Source organism: Schistocerca serialis, chromosome 12 (assembly GCF_023864345.2).
Source record: "Schistocerca serialis cubense isolate TAMUIC-IGC-003099 chromosome 12, iqSchSeri2.2, whole genome shotgun sequence".
Lineage (NCBI taxonomy): Eukaryota > Metazoa > Arthropoda > Insecta > Orthoptera > Acrididae > Schistocerca > Schistocerca serialis.
This window is the reverse complement of record NC_064649.1, coordinates 30,016,875-30,030,946: the sequence shown is the minus strand read 5'-3', so window position 1 is coordinate 30,030,946 and position 14,072 is coordinate 30,016,875. Positions and strand designations below refer to the sequence as shown.

Below are 14,072 nucleotides of genomic sequence, written 5' to 3'. Positions count from 1 at the left end.
TGCCCCCAAACGTACTTGACTTGACCAAAAACTCCCTTTTCGGCTTTCTATACCTTGCCTCTAAGGTAACAAAAAATCCTTAACTTCGTGATCATCAATTTTGATGTTAAGTTTCTAGTTACTCTCATTTCTGCTGTTTCTCATTACTTTTTCTGATTGATTCTGACTCTATATCCAGTACTCATTAGACTGCTTATCCCATTCAACAGATCCTGTAACTCTACCTTTTGCTAAGGGCAGCAATGTCATAAGCGAATATTTTCATTGTTATCCTTTCGGGGTGAATTTTATTCCCACTCTTAAACCTTTCCTTTATTTCCGGCTTTGCTTCTTTGATCTGTAGGTTAAACAGCAAGGGTAAAATACCGCACCCCTGTCTTACACCATTTTTAATCAGAGCGTTCTTTGTCTTCCAGTCTTATCGTACCCTCTTGAGTCTTGTACAAATTGCATATTACCCGACTGTCTCTATAGTTAACCCCTATTTTTCTTATACTTTCGAACGTCTTGAACCATTTTATGCCGTCGAACGCGTTTTTCTAGGTCGACATTTCAAATGAACGTGTCTTGATTTTTCTTCAGTCTTGCTTCCATCATTGATAGCAACATCAGAACTGCCTCCGTGGTGCCCTTATCTCTCCTAAGACGAATCTGATCGTCATCTAACTGATCCTCAATTTGTCCTCCATTCTCCTATGTATTACCTTTGTCAGCAGCTCGGATGCATGAGCTGTTTAGCTGATTGTTCGATAGTTCTCGCCCTTTTCTTGCCCTTGCTATTTTCGTAGCTGTGTGGATGACGATTTTCCTGAAAGTCTGATCGTATGTGGCCAGTCTCATATATCTGCATACCAACTTTGTTAGTCGTTTGGTTGCCACTTCCCCCAGTAATTTTAGAAATTCCGATGGAATGTTGTGTATCTCTTCTGCCTAATTTTAACTTCTGACCCAGGCTTCTGGACCCTCTGTCTTCCACAGAGACTCAAATTTCTTCTTCTATCACGTCATCTGACAATTCTTCCCCCTTCATAGAGGTCTTAAGTATACCCATTCCACATTACAGCTCTCTCCTCTGCGTTTTACGGTGGAATTCCCATTGCACTGTTAATACACTCCTGGAAATTGAAATAAGAACACCGTGAATTCATTGTCCCAGGAAGGGGAAACTTTATTGACACATTCCTGGGGTCAGATACATCACATGATCACACTGACAGAACCACAGGCACATAGACACAGGCAACAGAGCATGCACAATGTCGGCACTAGTACAGTGTATATCCACCTTTCGCAGCAATGCAGGCTGCTATTCTCCCATGGAGACGATCGTAGAGATGCTGGATGTAGTCCTGTGGAACGGCTTGCCATGCCATTTCCACCTGGCGCCTCAGTTGGACCAGCGTTCGTGCTGGACGTGCAGACCGCGTGAGACGACGCTTCATCCAGTCCCAAACATGCTCAATGGGGGACAGATCCGGAGATCTTGCTGGCCAGGGTAGCTGACTTACACCTTCTAGAGCACGTTGGGTGGCACGGGATACATGCGGACGTGCATTGTCCTGTTGGAACAGCAAGTTCCCTTGCCGGTCTAGGAATGGTAGAACGGTGGGTTCGATGACGGTTTGGATGTACTGTGCACTATTCAGTGTCCCCTCGACGATCACCAGTGGTGTACGGCCAGTGTAGGAGATCGCTCCCCACACCATGATGCCGGGTATTGGCCCTGTGTGCCTCGGTCGTATGCAGTCCTGATTGTGGAGCTCACCTGCACGGCGCCAAACACGCATACGACCATCATTGGCACCAAGGCAGAAGCGACTCTCATCGCTGAAGACGACACGTCTCCATTCGTCCCTCCATTCACGCCTGTCGCGACACCACTGGAGGCGGGCTGCACGATGTTGGGGCGTGAGCGGAAGACGGCCTAACGGTGTGCGGGACCGTAGCCCAGCTTCATGGAGACGGTTGCGAATGGTCCTCGCCCATACCCCAGGAGCAACAGTGTCCCTAATTTGCTGGGAAGTGGCGGTGCGGTCCCCTACGGCACTGCGTACGATCCTACGGTCTTGGCGTGCATCCGTGCGTCGCTGCGGTCCGGTCCCAGGTCGACGGCACGTGCACCTTCCGCCGACCACTGGCGACAACATCGATGTACTGTGGAGACCTCACGCCCCACGTGTTGAGCAATTCGGCGGTACGTCCACCCGGCCTCCCGCATGCCCACTATACGCCCTCGCTCAAAGTCCGTCAACTGCACATACGGTTCACGTCCACGCTGTCGCGGCATGCTACCAGTGTTGAAGACTGCGATGGAGCTCCGTATGCCACGGCAAACTGGCTGACACTGACGGAGGCGGTGCACAAATGCTGCGCAGCTAGCGCCATTCGACGGCCAACACCGCGGTTCCTGGTGTGTCCGCTGTGCCGTGCGTGTGATCATTGCTTGTACAGCCCTCTCGCAGTGTCCGGAGCAAGTATGGTGGGTCTGACACACCGGTGTCAATGTGTTCTTTTTTCCATTTCCAGGAGTGTATTTCCACCCTTGCTTTTAATTTGACAGAAAGCTTGTTTCGACTTTTCTGTATGCTGAGTCAGTCCTCCCGACGACCATTTCTTCACATTTTTCCTGAAGACATTTAGAGTTAATTTCTCTGCGCTACCTGTTTATTTCGTCCCTAAGAAATTTCCTATCTTTACCTTATAATTTTTGAACTTCTTTCTTTCGCCTATAAACTGATATATTTCTTCTGTTACCCAATATTTCTTTGCAATCACATTCCTTGTGCCTATGTTTGATTGTCCAACATCTTTGTCTACTCCTCTTCAACTGTCTAGTATGGCATTTCGTATCGCAGTTACCACATTCTTAACAGGCTGTAATCACTTCTCATCACTCCTCTTTACTTCGCTATCCCACTTCCTTTCTCACTGATTCTTCCAAACGAATCTCTTCAACTTTAGTCTTTATCATTACTAGACTGTGACCTGAGTCTGTATCTGTTCCTGGGTACGCCTGTCACTCCAACATTTGATTTCGGAATCTCTGTCTGACCTTGATCCAATCCAGCTGAAATCTTCCCGTGTCTCCAGGTTTTTTCAAATACACTTCGTTCTCTTGTGACTCTTGAACAGAATATTCACTAATACCATCCATAATTTATTGCAGAACTGAGTCTTTCACCCCTCTCGTTCCTACTGCCAGCCTCTTATTCTTTCGTAAACCTTTCTTCTATTACTTCCACTACGACAGCGTTCGAATCCCTTATGATTATTATATATTCCGCTACCTTTGCGTACTGAATGACGAATTCAGTATCCTCATATACTTTCGATATCTCTTTATCTTCTACTTCCACCTACCCTCTTCAGTACGATATCTGTTTAACTGCACCCACACCTCCCTTGGTTGGTGGAATCCTGGAACTGGAACCGTTGAATTGTCTAAAAGTTCTTGGTTTCGGATTCTTGTTTCCACTCTGCGTCCTGGTCGAATCCTGTGGGTAGCATTTGGACTCCCATTTCATATGCTGGTCTTCTAGATTTGAGGCGTTTTCCTGGGCAGTGATAGCAAATCGTCATGAAGAGGGGTCGAGTTGTTTTCACAAACTTGCTGACAGAGGTTGTAACGAGCAGCCTTTCGACGGAGGTCTGGTGGACAGATGTTTGAAAGCACTGGTAGCCAGCAAGTAGGTGTAGACCGGACTGTACCTCTAATTACTCTCATAACTGAGTTCAGTTGGACGTCTACTTTCACTACATGGGCGCTTCGGAGCCAAACTGGTGCACGGAATTCTGCTGCAGAGTATACCAGTGTAAGGGATCCTCTTCTGAGGACTGATGTGGTTGTGAATGAATGTCCAATCAGACTCTTCCCTGGTGGCATTCAGAAGCTCCATGAAGCATCCCACGAGGCACTCCGCTGGATCGAGTCCATCAACATCCGAGTGTAGTCTGAGCCGTTTTAAAACTGACGTACTGTATATAATTTCAAATGTTTATATAATCTATCTTTGTTTTGCTAAATGTGTATTACTGTAATTGATGCATACGATAATAATAATAAAATAATGTTGTACTTGCGACTTTAGCATGTATATCTGACCTATTCTTTTCGGCGTTGCTTTGCTGTTGAATCTGGTGATAACAATCTTATCACTGAACTGTTCACAGTAGCTAACTCTCATATCTACTTTCCTATTCAAAATAAATCCTGTTTTCTGCTGCTGTTGAAATTACCCTATATCCATTTGACCAGAAATCTTTAACCTCTTTCCACTTCATTTCACTGACCCTCACTACGAATGGGTTGAAATTCTGCACTTGCATCTCCAAGTGTTCGGCCATGACTTTCTTTTTCTGGATGACAATGGCTGTCCGCATGGAACAGCGCAGGTGGAAGTGCGCTCGGAACGAGGGAATATTCGGCTTAAGTCACTCCGATCAAGTGTGCAATGCCTTGGACACCTCCACATCCACCAAAAACCATCCGCGCTGTTGGAGGAATGAAACGAACTGCCACGAAATTTACCTACCTGCCTTCTAGTCAGCATGCGTTGCCGTCTGTGGTGACCACAGACGCCGTTAACAACCACTTCCCGCCTTTTGTAATGTCCAGCGTACCATTGTGAATCGCGGTGGCTTCGCTGATATTATTTTCGTTGCATACAAGTGTCATTTCTTTCAGGTACCTTCTCTACTATACTGTATCAGTTGTTGATATATATATGGTCCAAGTTTCACCGAGCTATGTTTCTTAGCAATGACACATCGTGCGAAAATTGCTTCCGTCCCTAAGTTCTGCACAGCAGTGTATTTGGAATTGCCTGCCTTCGCTGCAGTTCCAATCCCAGTCTCCTTGAAGACGCGCCGACAAAGTGAACCCGACATATTTCTCTCACTTCTCGCATTTCTGTGGTATTTTCATCGTAAATGGTGAGTTCCCATAGAAAAATATGTAACCGGAGAGTAGTGAATGGCAATACCGACAAAGTATCGGGTTTTTCCTTACCTTCAGTAACTCCTAGAACTGAAGTTACTGAACTTAACTGTTTGCGAAGCTGGATAACCAGTAGCTTTCCAGTTTAGATTTCTTCTTAAAATATTCACCGAATTCTGTTTCTGTATTTCATTAATTTCATGTGTTATTCTGTTTGTTGAATGCAATGTGTTAATGGAGAATTCATTTACAGATAATCATTTCTCAGTTCTTTCCAAAACATTGATAACAATTCCTCCTGTTGCTCTCTCCACAAACGTATTGATTATTACAGCTATGTCATCTGTGTCAGGGCAGCCTGGGGAGGCATTCGTCAAGTGGAAAGAAATTCATAAATTTAATGAATAGGAACGGACACAACATTGAACCCTGTGGAACTAAAAATTCGTGATTTCTCCAAACGCATTAAAATTTTATCCTCTTCTACAATTATTCAGCACCACTTTCTATACTCTTCGCGTAATGTATGACTCACACCAGATGATAGCGGCACTAATAATCCCACAATAAATATTCCATTGTTCAGGCTATTGACGCGAGAAATTAATATGGCAGCAAGTTTCCAAACTGTGCACAGCCCTATTAGGAGAGTATTCAGAGGTATTAGTTAACTCGGGTGCATCCTCACGTGCACGCAGCTATCAGCCCGCCTCTGTCAGGGCGCTGTTGACCTTCCTCAGGCGAGCTACCGTCTGCCGGAACTGTGACGTCACCTCCGGTCTGTCCAGGAGAGCGGTAGTGCGCGCGCTTCTCCGCTGTTGGGGAAACGCGCTCCCATTGTGCGTTACGCATTGTCTCGGCATTAGCCGCGTTCCGTGTCCAGCACAGCGCAAGACAGGGAGAGGAAGGCGTCGGTTAGCCTGTAGAGTGCAGATGGCAGCCAGCGAGTACATACCGGAGCACTGTTCCACACAGCTGAGGGCAGTCGAAATAGGACATACTGGAGCTGTCGATACATCCAGTCTGCTTTGATACATGACGTCATCCGTCTGGCGTGCATAAGTCACTCATCTCTATATCACTAAATGGCTGACTCGGTGCGTGGAGCAAAGATATAGTTGCAGGTTTCCTATCTAACGGCTCCCAGGGCCAATAAAAATTTTACTATCAATATTTCATGTATTTACTGTCAGCTACGCTGGTAAACCAAAACCCACCAGTGCCGACTGCAAGGTTGGATGCCTCCAGATGGCGTTGCAGGCACGTGACGCTGTGGCAAAAGTATACGACTATCTCGAAAACGACGAATCGGGTCGAATGTCCACGTATTACTATCGTAGGAAACTACGCAGAGAGGTAGAAGGTCTGTGGGACTACCGCTAGGCACTAAATGTCTGGAAGTCCACGAGTCTTCACAGAACGTTGAGTTCGGAGGTTTGTCTGCTGTATAAAGTAGGACAGATGGTGATCTGTGGCATCTCTGCCAAAAGAGGACAATGCTGGTTCACGCCCAAGTGTTTCGGAACACATCGTTCATCATACATAGTTGAAATAGTTGATGATGGAGCTCCGCAGCAGACCACACCTACATGTTCACATGTTGACCCAACGAGACGATTGCAGTCGGCACGGGACCAAAGGGATTCAAGCGTCGATCAATGGAAACGTGTCGACTCTTCGGATGAAATACGTGTTTGGCTGGCCGGTTTAGCCGAGCGGTTCTAGGCGCTACAGTCTGGAACCGCGCGGCCATTACGGTCGCAGGTTGGAATCCTGCCTCGGGCATGGATGTGCGTGATGTCCTTTGGTTAGTTAGGTTTAATTAGCTCTAAGTTCTAGGGGATTGATGACCTCAGAAGTTAAGTCCCATAGTGCTCAGAGCCATTTGAACCATGTGAAACACGTGTTTGCTACTCTAGGTCGATGGTCGTCTCCACAAACGCCGTCATGGAGGTGAACGGCGGCTCGAAACGTGAAGCGCGCCACGGACGCAGGCTTGTGGAAGCACTATTATGCTATGGGAGACATTCTACTGCGCTGTGGAAGCAATCTGGATCGCTATCGGGCGCCACCCCCAGCGTACGTAAATGAGCGGCCCGCTATTTACGTGAATTACATGATCTGTCCGTGGACATGTAATTCCACATACTTCCACAAACCTATCAACAAACTGTCGGACCCATGACGAGCAGAATCAGTGATGAATATCGTTGCAAAGACGGACAAACACGCTATTAAGAAATTAGTCACAATGGTTTTTGCCCATCAGTGTATAATCCTAAGAGGAATCACGCAGATAAACAAGTATTTAAGTTAGAAACTGTGCGTATCTGTAGACGTGGCATAGCTCACAAATTAGCCAGACTGTATTCATCTAGTATTTCAGAATGAGTCACTTAGCGATTTGAAATTTCGCAGATAATTTCAAACGTTTCCTCGTTGTCTCACCACCTACCCCTCCCAGCACCTACGAAACAAAGGAAAGCAAAACTCGTTTGCCGCATTTTCAATGTTCATGCAGTTTACACAGAGGTGAAGGAGGTCATAGGATCCATCCTAATATCTTGTCGAACCCCCTTTCGCCCGACGCAGTGCAGCAATTCGGCATGGCACGCACTCGACAAATGGTTGGGAGTCCCCTCCAGCATTATTGAGCCATGTTGCGTCTATAGCCGTCCGTAATTGCGAAAGTGTTGCCAGTGTATGATTTTCGCGCACGAACTGACCTCTCGGTAATGTGCTGTAAACGTTCGACAGGATTCACGTCGGACGATGTGGGTGGTCAAACCATTGTCCCGAACTGTCCATAACAGTCACGATCCCAGGAGAGGCGCTGCAGACGATGTCCTGCTGTTAGCAAAGCCACTCGCGTCGGTCGTCTGCTGCCATTGTCCATTAACGACAAATGTCGCCGCACTGTTCCAATGGATACTTTAGTCGCACGTCCCACATCGATTTCACACACTGTTACTTGTCTATTAGCACTGACAGCTCTGCGCAGACGCCGCTGCTCTCGATCGTTAAGTGAAGGCTGTCGGCCACTGCGTTGTCCGTGGTGAGAGGTAATGCCTGAAATTTGGTATTCTCGGCACACTCTGGACACTGTGACTCTCAGAATATTCCAGCTACCATATAATAATTCCAATCCCAAAGAAAGCAGGTGTTGACAGATGTGAAAATTACCGAACTATCAGTTTAATAAGTCACAGCTGTAAAATACTAACGCGAATTCTTTACAGACGAATGGAAAAACTGGTAGAAGCGGACCTCGGGGAAGATCAGTTTGGATTCCGTAGAAATGTTGGAACACGTGAGGCAATACTAACCTTACGACTTATCTTAGAAGAAAGATTAAGAAAAGGCAAACCTACGTTTCTAGCATTCGTAGACTTAGAGAAAGCTTTTGACAACGTTGACTGGAATACTCTCTTTCAAATTCTGAAGGTGGCAGGGGTGAAATACAGGGAGCGAAAGGCTATTTACAATTTGTACAGAAACCAGATGGCCGTTCTAAGACTCGAGGGGGACAAAAGAGAAGCAGTGGTTGAGAAGGGAGTGAGACAGGGTTGTAGCCTCTCCCCGATGTTATTCAATCTGTATATTGGGCAAGCAGTAAAGGAAACAAAAGAAAAATTCGGAGTAGGTATTAAAATTCATGGAGAAGAAGTAAAAACTTTGAGGTTCGCCGATGACATTGTAATTCTGTCAGAGACAGCAAAGGATGGAAGAGCAGTTGAACGGAATGGACAGTGTCTTGAAAGGAAGGGTATAAGATGAAGATCAACAAAAGCAAAACGAGGATAATGGAATGTAGTCAAATTAAATCGGGTGATGATGAGGGAATTAGATTAGGAAATGAGACACTTAAAGTAGTAAAGGAGTTTTGCTATTTAGGGAGTAAAATAACTGATGCTCGAAGTAGAGAGGATATAAAATGTAGACTGGCAATGGCAAGGAAATCGTTTCTGAAGAAGAGAAATTTGTTAACATCGAGTATGGATTTAAGTGTCAGGAAGTCGTTTCTGAAAGTATTTGTATGGAGTGTAGCCATGTATGGAAGTGAAACATGGACGATAAATAGTTTAGACAAGAAGAGAATAGAAGCTTTCGAAATGTGGTGCTACAGAAGAATGCTGAAGATAAGGTGGGTAGATCACGTAACTAATGAGGAGGTATTGAATAGGATTGGGGAGAAGAGAAGTTTGTGGCACAACTTGACTAGAAGAAGGGATCGGTTGGTAGGACATGTTCTGAGGCATCAAGGGATCACTAATTTAGTGCAGAAGGGCACCGTGGAGGGTAAAAGTCGTAGAGGGAGATCAAGAGATCAATACACTAAGCAGATTCAGAAGGATGTAGGCTGCAGTAGGTACTGGGAGATGAAGAAGCTTGCACAGGATAGAGTAGCATGGAGAGCTGCATCAAACCAGTCTCAGGACTGAAGACCACCACAATAACAACAACCATTCCGCGTTCAAAGTCTATTAACTCTCTTCGTGCGGTCATAATCTCGTCGGAAAACTTTTCACATAACTCACGCCAGTATAAATGACATCACCGCCAATGCATTGCCCTTTTTATAGCTTCTGTACATGATACTCCCGCCATCTCTATATGTGCATACCGCTATTCCATGCCTTTCGTCACCTCAACGTATGTCATCTTCAGGCGTGACGTTTTAATTTATTACTTCTTTACTACTCGCTCCATTCGAAACATGTTTGAGGCAGCGTTCACGTAAAGCACTGAATGTACCAGAAAACCTAAATCTCTGTAAGAGCCATAGCTGAGGTGGTGCGACGTAGTAAACACAGAGATACGTTAAGAAAGCTAGCCTTTGCTAAAACGCTTCCTTCGAGAATCAGGGATGGTATGGTGATTACCGGTTGCGGAAGACTGGCTTAACGACAATCTGAGGGACTTGTTCCAGAATAAGTTTTGACTCTGTAACGGAGTGTGGAAACTTTCTGAGGCTGCAAAGCAGTCTGCCCTGCCCGAGGTAACACGCAGAAGCCGCGCGGGATTAGCCGAGCGGGCTGGGGCGCTGCAGTGATGGACTGTGCGGCTGGTCCCAGCGGAGGTTCGAGTCCTCCCTCGGGCATGGGTGTGTGTGTTTGTCTTTAGGATAATTTAATTTAAGTAGTGTGTAAGATTAGGGACTGATGACCTTAGCAGCTAAGTTCTATAAGATTTCACACACATTTGAACATTTTTTGGCACCCAGAACAGTGATTTATAGAATGGAAATCCGCCTAAGTTGCCGGTATTTTTCTTAAGTTATTCCACGACCGATGTTGAAGCTTAAAGCTCCATCTTCTGGTGCTGGTTGTAAAATAAATTACGAAAATTACTGGCGACTAAAGCCCATTTTTATCCTATAAATCAATGTCCCTTAGCTATGGACGTGCGCCTGATCGAATACTTCGTACAAGAGACTTGGCTTTAACGGGCAAGTCTGTGTGCTGGATAGTGGCAAAAGTAAGATGTGAACCCTGCCAAGATAGCTCAGCAGGTAAGAAAACCCACTGTGGCTGACTGGCGGGCGAACCAGATCAGTGGGCATTATTGTTCTGTTCGATCCGGGTGAGGGTAACACACCTGTCCCTGCGTTAAGCTACACTGGCGGGTCTGTTACTCCGCTGGGCTGAGGGCGAAATGTTGCTGGTGGTGAAGGCGAAAGAATTCTCGACGTCACTGTGTTGGGAGAAGTTTGGGTAAAGTGTAGCTCAGCCATAAAGCAGATGGCGTGTAGCAGGCTAGTGCGACCGGTTCTTCGGTACTGTTAGTGTTTGGGATCTGCAAAATGTCTGATTAAAAAAACTACATCGAAGCAATTCAGTGGCGTGCTGCTAGATTTGTTACTGGTACAACTGATCAGCACGCAAATATTATCGAGATGATACTTCCTGGCAGATTAAAACTGTGTGCAGGACCGAGAATCTAACTCGGGACCCTTGCCTTTCGCGGGCAAGTGCTCTACCAACTGAGTTACCCAGCAACGACTCGAACCCCGCCCTCACAGCTTTATTTCCGCCAGTTCCTCGTCTCGTACCTCCCAAACTTCACAGAAGCTCGTGAAAGGCAAAGGTTCCGAGTTCGAGCCTCGGTCCGGCACACAGTTTTAATCTGCCAGGAAGTTTCATATCAGCGCACACTCCGCTGCAGAGTAAGCATCCCGTTCATTATCGAGATGCTTCCCTGGTGGGAAGGCGGCGTTCTTCTCGCAACGCACTGTTGCGGAAATTTAGAGGAACGGCTTTTGAGACCGACTGCAGAAAGAGTCCGCTGCCACCATCATACATTTCGTGTACGGACCACGGAAAAAGAGACGAGAGAAATTAGGACGCGTGCGGAGGCTTTCGAATAGTTACTTTTCCCCTCCTCCGTTTGCGAGTGATACAAACTACCCTCCGCCACGCACCGTACTGTGGTTCGCAGAGTATATGCACCGACCAGCCAGAACATTATGACCACCTGACTAACAGCCGGCATGTCCACCATTGAGACGGATAACAGCGGCGATGCTTAATGGCATCGAAGCAATGAGGCCCTGGTAGGTCGCCAGGGAGAACTGGCACCACATCTGTACGAAATCGTCCGCCTGCTTAGCTGGGCGAGAACTTTCTCGCCTCCCACGCAAGCGGGCCCGGGTTCGCTTCCCGGTCGGGTTGGAGAATTTCTCCGCTCGGGGCCTGTGTGTTCATTGTTCTCATCAACGGCTCGCAAGTCGTCCAGCGTGGCGTCGACTGAAATGAGGCTCGCACTTGGCGGCCCAACTTCCCCCGATGGGGCCTCCCAGTCAACTCATTTCCATTTTTTGTCACCATTCGCGTAAATTCCGAGGAGGAGCGCTACGAGCTCTGACGTCACGTTCAGTCACATCCCTGATGTATTTGAGTGGGTTTAGATCTGGCGAGTTGGGGGGGCCAACACATAAACTACTGGCCATTGAAATTGCTACACCACGAAGATGACGAGCTACAGACGTGAAACTTAACCGACAGGAAGAAGACGCTGTGATATGCAAATGATTAGCTTTTCACAGCATTCACACAAGGTTGGCACCAGTGGCGACACCTACAACGCACTGACATGAGGAAAGTTGCCAACCGATTTCTCATACACAAACAGCAGTTGACCGGCGTTGCCTGGTGAAACGTTCTTGCGATGCCTCTAAGAAAGGCGTACCATCACGATTCCGACTTTGATAAAGGTCGGATTGTAGCCTATTGCTATTGCGATTTATCGTATCGCGACATTGCTGCTCGCGTTGGTCGAGATCCGACGACTGTTAGCAGAATATGGAATCGGTGGGTTCTGGCGGGTAATACGGAACGCCGTGCTGGATCCCAATGGCCTCAAATCACTAGCAGTCGAGATGACAGGCATCTTATCTGCACGGCTGTAACGGATCGTGCAGCCACGTCTCGATCCCTGATTCAACACATGGGGACGTTTGCAAGACAACCATCTGCACGAACAGTTCGACGACGTTTGCAGCAGCACGGACTATCAGCTCGGAGACCGTGGCTGCGGTTACCCTTGACGCTGCATCACAGACAGGAGCGTCTGCGATGGTGTACTCGACGACGAATCTGGGTGCACGAATGACAGTTAGTCATTTTCTCGGACAAATCCAGCTTCTGTTTCCAGCATCATGATGTCCGCATCCGCGTTTGGCGACATCGCAGTGAACGCACATTGGAAGCGTGTATTCGTCATCGCCATACTGGCGTATCACCCGGCGTGATAATATGGGGTGCCATTGGTTACACGTCTCGGTCACCTCTTGTTCGCATTGACGGCCCTTTGAACAGTGAACGTTACATTTCAGATGTGTTACGACCCGTGGCTCTACGCTTCATTCGATCCCTGCGAGACCCTACATTTCAGCAGGATAATACACGACCGCATGTTGCTGGTCCTGTAGGGGCCTTTCTGGACACAGAAAATGTGCTAGCCAGGGCAGCAGTCGAATATTCTCCAGATCTCTCACCAATTGAAAACGTGTGGTCAATGCTGGCCGAGCAACAGGCTCGTCACAATACGCCAGTCACAACTCTTGATGTACTGTGGTATCGTGTTGAAGCTGTATGCGCAGCTGTACCTGTACACGCCATCCAAGCTCTGTTTGACTCAATGCGCAGGCGTATCAAGGCCGTTATTACAGCCAGAGGGTGTTGTTCTGGGTACTGATTTTTCAGGATCTATGCACCCAAATTGCGTGAAATGTAATCACTTGCCAGTGCTAGTATAATATAGTTGTTCAATGAATACCCGTTTATCATCTGCATTTCTGCTTGGTGTAGCAATTTTAATGGCCAGTAGTGTAAAATGGAATTCGCCACTGTGTTCCGCGAACCACTCCGTCGCACTCTAGCCTTGTGAAACAGCGAATTACGTTGTTGAAAAATGCCACCGCCGTCGGGAAACATGACCGTCACGAAGGGATGTGCGTGGTCTGCAATCCGTGTACGATATACTCCTTGGCCGTCATGGTGACCTGACCTAGCACCACTGACCCCATGGATGCCCACGTGATTGTTCCCCAGAGCATAATGGAGCCGCCACAAGCTTGTCTCCGTCCCGCAGTACAGAACAGGTATCCAGGATCTGCTCCCCTGGAAGCCGACGGATTCGCCCCTTCCCATCGACACGGTGAAGAAGGTATCGGGATTCATCACATCATCAATGCTCTACCACTGCGTCAACATCACTGCTCATGAAACTTTGTGGCAGATTAAAACTGTGTGCCGGACCGAGATTCGAACTCGGGACCTTTGCCTTTCTCGGGTAAGTGCTCTACCACATGAGCTACCCAAGCACGACTCACGCCCCGTCCTCACAGCTTTACTTCTACATCTACATCCATACTCCGCAAGCCACCTGACGATGTGTGGCGGAGGGTACCTTGAGTACCTCTATAGGTTCTCCCTTCTATTCCAGTCTCGTATTGTTCGTGGAAGGAAGGGTTGTCCGTATGCCTCTGTGTGGGCTCTCTCTAATTTTATCCTCATGGTCTCTTCGTGAGATATACGTAGGAGGGAGCAATATACTGCTTCTCCTCGGTGAAGATATGTTCTCGAAACTTCAACAAAAGCCCGTACTGAACTACTCAGCGTCTCTCTTGCAGAGT

General features: G+C 47.3%; 1 protein-coding gene across 1 annotated transcript in view; it reads left to right on the top strand.

The window, feature by feature from the left end:
* The window catches only part of LOC126428384 (uncharacterized), a 391,530-nt gene that overhangs the window by 47,536 nt on the left and 329,922 nt on the right, over positions 1-14,072 (top strand). The gene's annotated exons all lie outside the window — the stretch shown is intronic.